Raw genomic sequence first — 11,820 nt, 5'->3', positions numbered from 1 at the left:
TTTCTAAAACCAGCTTGAACATCAGGAAGTTCACGGTTCATGTATTGCTGAAGCCTGGCTTGGAGAATTTTGAGCATGACTTTACTAGCATGTGAGATGAGTACAATTGTGCGGTAGTTTGAGCATTCTTTGGCATTGCCTTTCTTTGGATTGGAATGAAAACTGACCTTTTCCCAACTTAGTGAAGTGAAGTCGCTCAGTCATGTCGGACTCTTTGCGACCCCATGGGCAGTAGCCTGGTACCAGGCTCCTGCATCCATGGGATTTTCTAGGCAAGTGTACTGGAGTGGGTTGCCATTTCCTTCTCCAGGGAATCTTCCCGACACAGGGATCAAACTCAGGTCTCCAGGATTGTAGACAGATGCTTTACCATCTGAGCCACTTAAGTGCACCCAAATCCCGGTTCAAATACTTATGAGTCCTCTTAATTATAAGCTGGGAATGATGCTTCTTCATGCTTCAGTTTTCTTACATTGTAAACTAGGGAAAACAGTGTTTTTCTCATAAGGTTGCTCTGATGGTGGAATGAATTCATATCTAACAAGAAATTAAACAAATGCTTAGCATATAAATACTAGTGATTACAGTTATTTTCTTAGTTGGAAATAAAACTCACTGTCAGCTGATCAAGCATAGCATCCCAGAAAATTATTTAGTTAATTTTTTAAGGCTTGAATTATGTTTTATTACCTCAAAATCAGATATTCTTAAAAATTATAGGTTCTTCCTTTTATTCTCCTACTTACTTTTAGATTCATTTAAAAAATGTATTTTGTCAATTCATTCAGCAAGGTAATAACTAGTAACTTTCTGAATCATTGTGAGGTTCTGAGTCTTAAGATATATATCACCTTCATCACTGAATTAGAGGATGAGCACAGAATTATAGGTTCAAAGTATTCTTCACACTTTGTTGTTGTTCAGTTGCTATGTTGTGATCAGTTGTGTCTGACTCTTTGCTACTCCATGGACTACAGCATGCCAGGCTTCCCTGTCCTTCACCATCTCCCTGACTTTGCTCAAACTCATGTCCATCCAGTAGGTGATGCCATCCAACCATCTTATTCTCTATTCCCCTCTTCTTCTGCCTTCATTCTTTCCCAGCATCAGGGTCTTTTCCAATGAGTCATCTCTTCTCATCAGGTGGCCAAAGTATTGGAGCTTCAGCTTCAGCATCAGTCCTTCCAATGAATATTCAGGGTTGATTTCCCTTACAATTGATTGGCTTAATCTCCTTGCAGTCCAAGGGAATCTCAAGAGTCTTCTCCAGCATCACAATTCAAAAGCATCAATTCTTCAGCGCTCAACCTTCTTTATGGTCCAACTCTCACATCTGTACTTGACTACTGGAAAAACCATAGCTTTGACTCTAGGGAACTTTGTGGACAAAGTGATGTCTCTGGAGTTTTGCTTCTTGTAGTTTTAATAATTTTATTTTTGCTTTTAATGCTGTTCTTAATATTTTATCACATTATGAGTCCTTTAAAATGGTTTTCAAAATTTAGTTTATTCATCAGGAGATGTTTTCCATTTGGAAACCTGCATCTTGGTTTAGTTCTGGGAAACTCTCAGACACCACTATGGCCTGAATATTTGTTACCCTTACTCCAACACAGATGTTGAAACCCTAATCCCTGATGTAATGTTGTTTTTAGGGGGGCCCTTTGGAAGATAATTGGGATTAGAATTGGTCATAAGGGTGTGCCCCAGAATGTAATTAGTGTTCTTATGTAACTGGGAAGGGTTAATTTGAAATTCACAATGAATCTGCTCTTTGATTTTTAACCCTTATATTGTCGATTTTGTTATTATAGGCATACATAATGGTCTGCCTCAGGGAGATAACCTGACTCTGCCCACCTGTGAAGGACTGTGATATTCTTAGATTCATCGTGTCGCCTTAAATTCTTTGTGTGGCAAATGGCGGGGACCTCCCTTGTCTGCTGCTTACTCGTGGGGCCCAGATATTCACATTTTGGGAGGCGGGCATCACAGATAGATGTGGCATCTTTGATTTCTGATGACAGGAGATATTCCATTTCACACCACCCATGAAATCACAATTGATGCTTTTGAGCTGTGGTGTTGGAGAAGACTCTTGAGATTCCCTGTGAGCCAGGAAGTGAGCCCTGACCAAGTGCCCAATCATGTTGGCACCCTCATCTCAGACCTGCAGTGTCCAGAACTGTGAAAAATGGATGTTCTCCAGGCACCCAGTCAGTGGTCTTGTTACCTGACCTATGGTTGAATAAAGCAGCCATTATCCACAAAATTGTCTGGGCTCCACCCTATTTCCTTTCTTCTTCTGGATTCCCATTTAAATAATACTAATGTACCTAGAGTCCTTTTTTTTTTATCTAACAGATTTTGAATATTTAATACGTTCCTTGCAATCTTAACATCAAATATTGCAAAAACAAAACAAAAGCTAGAGCAAAACTCTCCCTTTACACCTGTTCTCCATTCATATAGCCCCTATTCCTTCATGCTCAGTAGGAATATTGGTACATATTGCTAAACATACACCAGGCAGGCCACAACTACCAACAAATAAACAAATGAGCAAAATTCTGCTGATATTATATTGTTGACTTAGGATAGCATTACCTCTTTCCTTGCCCCCTCCAAACAGTCATCAAAACAATGCAAAACCAAAATTTTATCAGTAGAGCTAGTATGTGTGTGCTGGGCTCAGTCACTTCAGTCTTCTCAGACTCTTGGCAACCCCGTGGACTGTAGCCTGCCAGGCTCCTCTATCCATGGGATTCTCCAGGAAAGAATACTGAAGTGGGTTGCCATGCTCTCCTCCAGGGGATCTTTTTGGCCCAGGGATCAAACCTGCATCTCTTATGTCTCCTGAATTGGCAGACGGTTCTTTACTGCTGGCGCCACCTGGGAAGCCCATAGCTAGTGTTGAGACCGGCTCGACAAGCAGGGTTTCCAAAGTGCGATACAGCAAAAGAATCAGAAATGAGACACAGGAATTTAGAGAAAAGCGATGATCAGGGGATCAACACCGCTCCAAGGCAAAGGTGCCGAAACTGAGTCCAAGCCAGCTTTGTTATACTTTCAGCCGTGAATGAAAGAATATGTGAGGAGTTAAGCTAATAACTTATGTGGCCTTCAGGGCCAAAAAACAAAATGATCATTAACCACTGAGTAATTGGGAAACAGTAATTAATAACAAATCAGTAACTAAGACTAATATTCTTATCTATTTTTCCACCAGAAATTTAAAACATGTGACTCTGAGATGCCAGTTGAGAAACAGTCTGGGGTCAGTTTTCTGACTCCAGGATCATATCTTGTTTTCAAGATTATGAACTGTTCCCTCTAGACTTATTCCAAGAGTCTCATGCCTTATAGCATCCAGTTTAATCAATAATTATAAATGTCTTTTGTGGCCCTTGCTGGGGCCTGCTTTTCTTTTATTCTTCCTGTCTCCTACAAGCTAGTATATCAATATATAAAGATTTCATTTTATTATTTATCTATTTTTGGCTGTGCAGTGCAGCCTCTGGGACCTTTGTTCCCTGATCACGGATTGAACCCATGCCCCCTGCAGTGGAAGTTCAGAGTCTTAAACAGCAGACTGCCAGGAAAGTCCCTAAAGATTTTAAACAAGAGGTAAGTGAGAAAGGAATCTGGAGAAGTTTTGTGGGAAAACATGAGTAAAACTTAGTCTGTGGTTTTAGAGAAGGTGAAATAATTTCTTGTCTGATTCCTCCCCAAACCAATATGGATACATTGAATGTAATGCAAATAACTAGATCTATGCAGTGATATAGCCTGAGTCACACTTTAGTGAACCACTGGCAGTCAAGACGGACAATCCCTCGATCTGGAGCCTCCATACGATGCATGAGTGTGTGTGTGCATGTGTGTGCTAAGTCACTTCAGTTGTGTCCAACTTTTGGCAGCCCTATTGACTGCGACCAGCCCTACTGACCAGGCTTCTCTGTCCATGGGATTCTCCAGGCAAGAATGCTGGAATGGGTTGCCATGCCCTTCTCCAGAGGATCTTCCCATGCCCTCCTCAAGGGGGTCAGACCCAGGGATTGAACCAATATCTCTTAGGTCTCTTGCACTGGGAGGCGGGGTTCTTTACCACTAGTGCTGCCTGGGAAGCCTTGAGATCCTCCGGTCCCAGGGATCAAAACTGTGTCTTCTGCATTGCCTGGCAGGGTTTTTTTTTTTTTTTTTTTTTTTTACCAGACCCAGTAACTGCATCTAAAACACCCGTCCAGACCCCATGTCTCTGGAGTGGGGACAATGGACATAAACTAGTTGGAGTTGTGCTTGGGGGTCGACACCAGCACCCAAATGAGAAGAACAGAAACATTTCCTGGATACTTCACGTAGTAACTTGTGAGCAATTTAACAGCAAACAGTTTACCTATAATAATCTCCATATCATTGCTCTTAATTATTCTACTAATTTAAAACTTTCTGTTTTTGTAGGAAAAAAAATATCCTGGGGAAGCCACTAATCGCTGCCAGTTGGCAGACTAGAGAAAACATGAAGCTGGGAATGTGTGAGTTACAATTCGTCATAATTCCAGGCTCTGTATGCAGACAGACATAGAAAATGTGGGCAATTAAGTAATTGAAGCAAAACCTTATCTATCTTTCTTTTTATCTGAGCTTCTGGCCAAGATAAACTTGAAAGGAAGAGTGTGTGGGCTTATAAAAGTGAATCAGAGGGTGGGGCTAAGAAAAGGGTGGTGCTAAAATTGCTAAAAATTACTCCTACAGTTCAGAGTTAATTAACTCAGCCACAATCTCTTACTAAAGGAACCCACTGCCAATTCTGCTCCAGTGGAAGAAAGCAAGGTGTTGTAAATATGTCTCTGTTTAAAAATATTTATTTATGTTTTCTTTCTTCATTGAAGTGCTTAGCTAAATAACAAGTTATCAAGACTTCCACAGAACAGAAATGATAGTTGAAGGCCATCCCCCAAGAATTCTGTGCAAGTCTGAGAGATTTAACCCTGAACTGACTCAAAGATTGTGCTGGAAAAAGGCTAAGCAGGAGAGCACCTTCATTTCCAAAGATGTGAGAGAGATGGTTTTACCATGAATTGTTAAACCATGAATGATGTTTTCTCCAGTCACATTTTTGGATTTGCAACCTTTGTATCTGTCAACAGAGGCAAAAAGAAATAGGATAGTCTCAGAATGATTGAACCAAAACCCTTCTACCCCTTCAAAAGATTGGACATGGCAACATAAACTTGATCTCACTCATTTGTGTAGGGAACTATTGATCTGACTCTTTATCCCCTACTCCTACCCAGCTTCAAGTCTTGGCCACCATTCCAGGGGCCATTAGCTTTCCCCTCTTTCATAGAATAATCTAAGCCCCTAACCTTACACTACATGCTTATCAGAAACCCTGCCAGACTATTAATTCCCAGAGAAATGGCTTTAGGTAAACTTAGAAGTGCTGGGAGTGTGGAGAGGTTATTTTCTGATATGCATGGCTCCACCAGGTAGGCAGTATTAGCACTGTCGGAAAGTCAGGAGGCCTTAAATATCCTCTCATGGAAAAGGGGAGGAAAGTCCTTCCTGCTCCCTCCTCCAGCTCACCATCATCCTTCCTTTTTACCTCCTCCTGCTTATCCTCTTTCATCACCCAATCCCTCCCTTTTACCATAAAACCTTAAAGGCAAGAAAATATAGTGACAAAAGCATTTGCATTTAGGTTCCAGAGCCTGGGATTGTGATGATAGCTCTTAGATGACTATGCATTTTAATCAGCACATTTAACCTCTCTGGGCCTTAGCTTCCTAGCAGATAAAATGAGGCAATTTGATTAGAAGGAATGGAAGATTCTTTCCAATTCTGATTTGTTGGGAATATGTATATCTATGATGAGACATTTTGATGAATGCCACTATCCTTTTCTTATTTCCATATTTCTTTAGTTAAGCCCCTTTACAGATTGAGATTTTACATAAATGTGTTTATTTATAGGTATGTATACATACTGTATATGTATAGTGCGGGCGGCTGCGACCGGCATACTTAAGCATGGCCAAGAGGAATTACCCCACGTCCGAGGTCAGGGGCAGCGGCTGCGACGGCATAGGAACGGCTGAGAAGAGCTACCCAAGTCTGAGATCAGGGGCAGCAGCTGAGAGGAGCTACCCCGCGTCCAAGGTCAGGGGCGACAGCCGAGAGGAGCTACCCCATGTCCGAGGTCAGGGGTGTCAGCCGGGAGGAGCTACCCCACGCCCCCATGCCCGAGGCCAGGGGCGGCGGCCGGGAGGAGCTACTCCATGCCGGAGGCCAGGGGCGGCGGTGGTAGGACCAACCCCACGTCCAAGGAGCGGTGGCTGCATGGGCCCAAGAGGGCCTAGAGGAGCTATCCCACGTTGAAGGTCAGGAAGGGCGGCGTTGAGGAGATACCCCTCGTCCAAGGTAAGGAGCAGGGGCTGCACTTTGCTGGAGCAGCCGTGAAGAGATACCCCACGGCCAAGGTAAGAGAAACCCAAGTAAGACGGTAGGTGTTGCAAGAGGGCATCAGAGGGCAGACACACTGAAACCATACTCACAAAAAACTAGTCAATCTAATCACACTAGGACTACAGCCTTGTCTAACTCAATGAAACTAAGCCATGCCCGTGGGGCAACCCAAGATGGGCGGGTCATGATGGAGAGATCTGACAGAATGTGGTCCACCGGAGAAGGGAATGGCAAACCACTTCAGTATTCTTGCCTTGAGAACCCCATGAACAGTATGAAAAGGCAAAATGATAGGATACTGAAAGAGGAACTCCCCAGGTCAGTGGGTGCCCAATATGCTACTGGAGATCAGTGGAGAAATAACTCCAGAAAGAATGAAGGGATGGAGCCAAAGCAAAAAGGATACCCAGCTGTGGATGTGACTGGTGATAGAAGCAAGGTCTGATGCTGTAAAGAGTAATATTTCATAGGAACCTGGCATGTCAGGTCCATGAATCAAGGCAAATTGGAAGTGGTCTAACAAGGGATGGCAAGAGTGAACGTCGACATTCTAGGAATCAGCGAACTCAAATGGACTGGAATGGGTGAATTTAATTCAGATGACCGTTATATCTACTACTGCAGGCAGGAATCCCTCAGAAGAAATGGAGTAGCCATTATGGTCAACAAAAGAGTACGAAATGCAGTACTTGGATGCAATCTCAAAAACGACAGAATGAACTCTGTTCATTTCCAAGGCAAACCATTCAATATCACAGTAATCCAAGTCTATGCCCCAACCAGTAATGCTGAAGAAGCTGAAGTTGAACGGTTCTATGAAGACCTACAAGACCTTTTAGAACTAACACCCAAAAAAGGTGTCCTTTTCATTATAGGGGCCTGGAATGCAAAAGTAGGAAGTCAAGAAACACCTGGAGTAACAGGCAAATTTGGCCTTGGAATACGGAATGAAGCAGGGCAAAGACTAATAGAGTTTTGCCAAGAAAATGCACTGGTCATAGCAAACACCCTCTTCCAACAACACAAGAGAAGACTCTACACATGGGCATCACTCTACAGATGGTCAACACTGAAATCAGATTGATTATGTTCTTTGCAGCCAAAGATGGAGAAGCTCTATACAGTCAGCAAAAACAAGACCGGGAGCTGACTGTGGCTCAGATCATGAACTCCTTATTGCCAAATTCAGACTTAAACTGAAGAAAGTAGGGAAAACCACTAGACCATTCAGGTATGACCTAAATCAGATCCCTTATGATTATGCAGTGGAAGTGAGAAATAGATTTAAGGGCCTAGATCTGATAGATAGAGTGCCTGATGAACTATGGAATGAGGTTCTTGACATTGTACAGGAGACAGGGATCAAGACCATCCCCATGGAAAAGAAATGCAAAAAAGCAAAATGGCTGTCTGGGGAGGCCTTACAAATAGCTGTGAAAAGAAGAGAAGCAAAAAGCAAAGGAGAAAAGGAAAGATATAAGCATCTGAATGCAGAGTTCCAAAGAATAGCAAGGAGAGATAAGAAAGCCTTCCTCAGTGATCAATGCAAAGAAGTAGAGGAAAACAACATAATGGGAAAGACTAGAGATCTCTTCAAGAAAATTAGAGATACCAAGGGAACATTTCATGCAAAGATGGGCTCGATAAAGGACAGAAATGGTATGGACCTAAAAGAAGCAGAAGATATTAAGAAGAGGTGGCAAGAATACACAGAAGAACTATACAAAAAAGATCTTCATGACCCAGATAATCACGATGGTGTGATCACTGACCTAGAGCCAGATATCCTGGAATGTCAAGTCAAGTGGGCCTTAGAAAGCATCACTACTAACAAAGGTAGTGGAGGTGATGGAATTCCAGTTGAGGTATTTCAGATCCTGAAAGATGATGCTGTGAAAGTGCTGCATTCAATATGCCAACAAATTTGGAAAACTCAGCGGTGGCCACAGGACTGGAAAAGGTAAGTCTTCATTCCAATCCCAAAGAAAGGCAATGCCAAAGAATGCTCAAACTACCACACAATTGCACTCATCTCGCATGTTAGTAAAGTAATGCTCAAAATTCTCCAAGCCAGGCTTCAGCAATACATGAACCGTGAACTTCCTGATGTTCAAGCTGGTTTTAGAAAAGGCAGAGGAACCAGAGATCAAATTGCCAACATCCACTGGATCATGGAAAAAGCAAGAGAGTTCCAGAAAAACATCTACTTCTGCTTTATTAACTATGCCAAAGCCTTTGACTGTGTGGATCACAATAAACTGTGGACAATTCTGAAAGAGATGGGAATACCAGACCACCTGACCTGCCTCTTGAGAAATCTGTATGCAGGTCAGAAAACAACAGTTAGAACTGGACATGGGACAACAGACTGGTTCCAAATAGGAAAAGGAGTACTTCAAGGCTGTATATTGTCACCCTGCTTATTTAACTTGTATGCAGAGTACATCATGAGAAATGCTGGGCTGGAAGAGATACAAACTGGAATCAAGATTGCCGGGAGAAATATCAATAACCTCAGATATGCAGATGACACCACCCTTATGGCAGAAAGTGAAGAGGAACTAAAAAGCCTCTTGATAAAAGTGAAAGAGGAGAGTGAAAAAGTTGGCTTAAAGCTCAACATTCAGAAAACGAAGATCATGGCATCCGGTCCCATCACTTCATGGGAAATAGATGGGGAAACAGTGGAAACAGTGTCAGACTTTATTTTTCGGGGCTCCAAAATCACTGCAGATTGTGGGTGACTGCAGCCATGAAATTAAAAGATGCTTACTCCTTGGAAGGAAAGTTATGACCAACCTAGATAGCATATTCAAAAGCAGAGACATTACTTTGCCAACAAAGGTCCGTCTAGTCAAGGCTATGGTTTTTCCTGTGGTCATGTATGGATGTGAGAGTTGGACTGTGAAAAAGCCTGAGTGCCAAAGAATTGGTGCTTTTGAACTGTGGTGTTGGAGAAGACTCTTGTGAGTCCCTTGGACTGCAAGGAGATCCAACCAGTCCGTTCTGAAGGAGACCAGCCCTGGGATTTCTTTGGAAGGAGTGATGCTAAAGCTGAAACTCCAGTACTTTGGCCACCTTATGCGAAGAGTTGACTCATTGTAAAAGACTCTGATGCTGGGAGGGTTTGGGGGCAGGAGGAGAAGGGGACGATAGAGGATGAGATGGCTGGATGGCATCACTGACTCGATGGACGTGAGTCTGAGTGAACTCCAGGAGTTGGTGATGGACAGGGAGACCTGGTGTGCTATGATTCATGGCGTCGCAAAGAGTCAGACACGACTGAGTGACTGAACTGAACTGAACTGATACTGATATATGGGCTTCCCTGATAGCTCAGTTGGTAAAAGAATCTGTCTGCAATGCAGGAGACCTAGGTTTGATTCCTGGTTTGGGAAGATCCCCTGGAGAAGGGAATGGCTACCCACTCCAGTATCCTGGCCTAGAGAGTTTCCTGGACTGTAAAGAAAATCAGTGCTGAATGTTCATTGGAAGGACTGATGCTGAAGCTGAAACTCCAATACTTTGGCCACATGATGCGAAGAATCGACTCATTGGGAAAGACCCTGATGATCGGAAAGACTGAAGGCAAGAGGAGAAGGGGACAAGAGGATGAGATGGTTGAATGGCATCACCAGCTCTATGGACATGAGTTTCAGTAAGCTCCAGGAGCCGGTGATGGACAGGAAAGCCTGGTGTGCTGCAGTCCATGGGGTTACAAAGAGTTGGACATGACTCAGTGACTGAACTGAACTGAACTGATACTGATATAGGGAGTAGGAAATGGCAACCCACTGCAGTATTCTTGTCTGGAAAATTCCGTGCACAGAGGAGCCTGGTGGACTACAATCCATGGGGTCAGAAAGAGTCAGTCTGGGCAACTGAGCATGCATACTGATATATCTATATACCTCTTGAAAACTGCAGAAGAGCAATCATTTTGAAAAGGGAATATTTGACTTCTGACCTAGACATTAGTCTTTACTTATAATTTCCCCTGAAAAGATCACTCTCCATCCCTTGAATGGATAAATTATTTCATGAGAATTTCATCCCCAAATTTTGCATCTTTCAGAAAGCACTTTTCACTACTGGCTTAGCACTTCAGTACTTTTTTTAAAGGCAAGAATTGTTCTTCTTGTATGTTCTAGGCTGCATCTGATATACTAATGATGATATTAACAAGAGAGTTAATGAAGCTGAAGATAACTGGCTATTAATTTTCCACAAGAAATTAACTCTTTCATCAGAAAGAATTATCATTTTCGGGGATTTGTTACAAGTATCTAAACTCTAGAATAATCATAAATCATAAGTAGAAAGATATAAGTCCTCAGCCCTAAAATAGTAGTTTCTCCTCTTTCCTTCAAGGTGATTATGCTTTGGCCATGGAGCCAAGCATTTTCCATATGAAAAAATTCATAAGTTCTTAAAAGATAAAGCTTAGGGGACTTTCCTGGTGGTCTAGTGGCTAAGACTCCCTGCTCCCAAAGCAGAGGACTTGAATTTGATGCCTGTTCAAGGAACTAGATCCCACATGCCTCAACCAAAGACCCTACATGCCACATATAAGACCCAGTATAGCCAAATAAAAAAAGCTAAAAAATGAAAGATAAAGCTTAATCTATAGGCAGTAAACAAAGCATCATTTAAATGCACATAGCTATAAAGAAAACAGGGAGCTTATCTCCAAGACGACACTGGATCTGTCAGGAGAAAGTGCTTATATTGACTTTGACACTTTGTAAATTTCAAACATTTTATGAGGGCGTAGAGTTATTACAAAACTAGAGTTGTTGCTCTTTTTATTAAAATGTGTTAGCCTAGAATTATCATCAGCTTCTGCAATAAGTAGGTGATGATGATGCTTCTGTATCATCAACTAGAGATGATTTAAGGGCTAAGAAGCTGTTCGGTTAAGGGTAAGCCTATGACTAGGAGAGGTTTCACCAGTTTTCACTGTTAACTCAAGTCATGATAAAATCAAGACTTTGTCTATACATGTTTCTTCTGTGATTCAACCATTTAACTAGAACGATCTCCTGACTTTTCTAAAGTTCTCATTCTAGGTTTCTCAGAGGGCCAGATGATATCAGTGCAAGACCAAGTTCTACACAATAGTGGCCGTAATGGGAATCTCTAGACCTAGGAATCTGGCTTATTTTAAATTAATCAGTTTGAGAAATTATTTGGCTATAAAATGATAATGGTTTGAACTCATTATTTCTTTGATAGCGATCCAGTCTTAAAAAACTTAAAAGAAAATATCAGAGTGATTAAAAGTGAAATTTAGAAGCTGAATACAATATTTTAGAAATATGAGAAAGCTTGAATTCCTCTGTTCATTAAGAT

This window comes from Bos javanicus, chromosome 24 (assembly GCF_032452875.1).
Source record: "Bos javanicus breed banteng chromosome 24, ARS-OSU_banteng_1.0, whole genome shotgun sequence".
In the NCBI taxonomy this organism is placed as follows: Eukaryota; Metazoa; Chordata; class Mammalia; order Artiodactyla; family Bovidae; genus Bos; species Bos javanicus.
The sequence above is the reverse complement of the archived record's forward strand: the minus strand, read 5'-3'. Positions refer to the sequence as shown.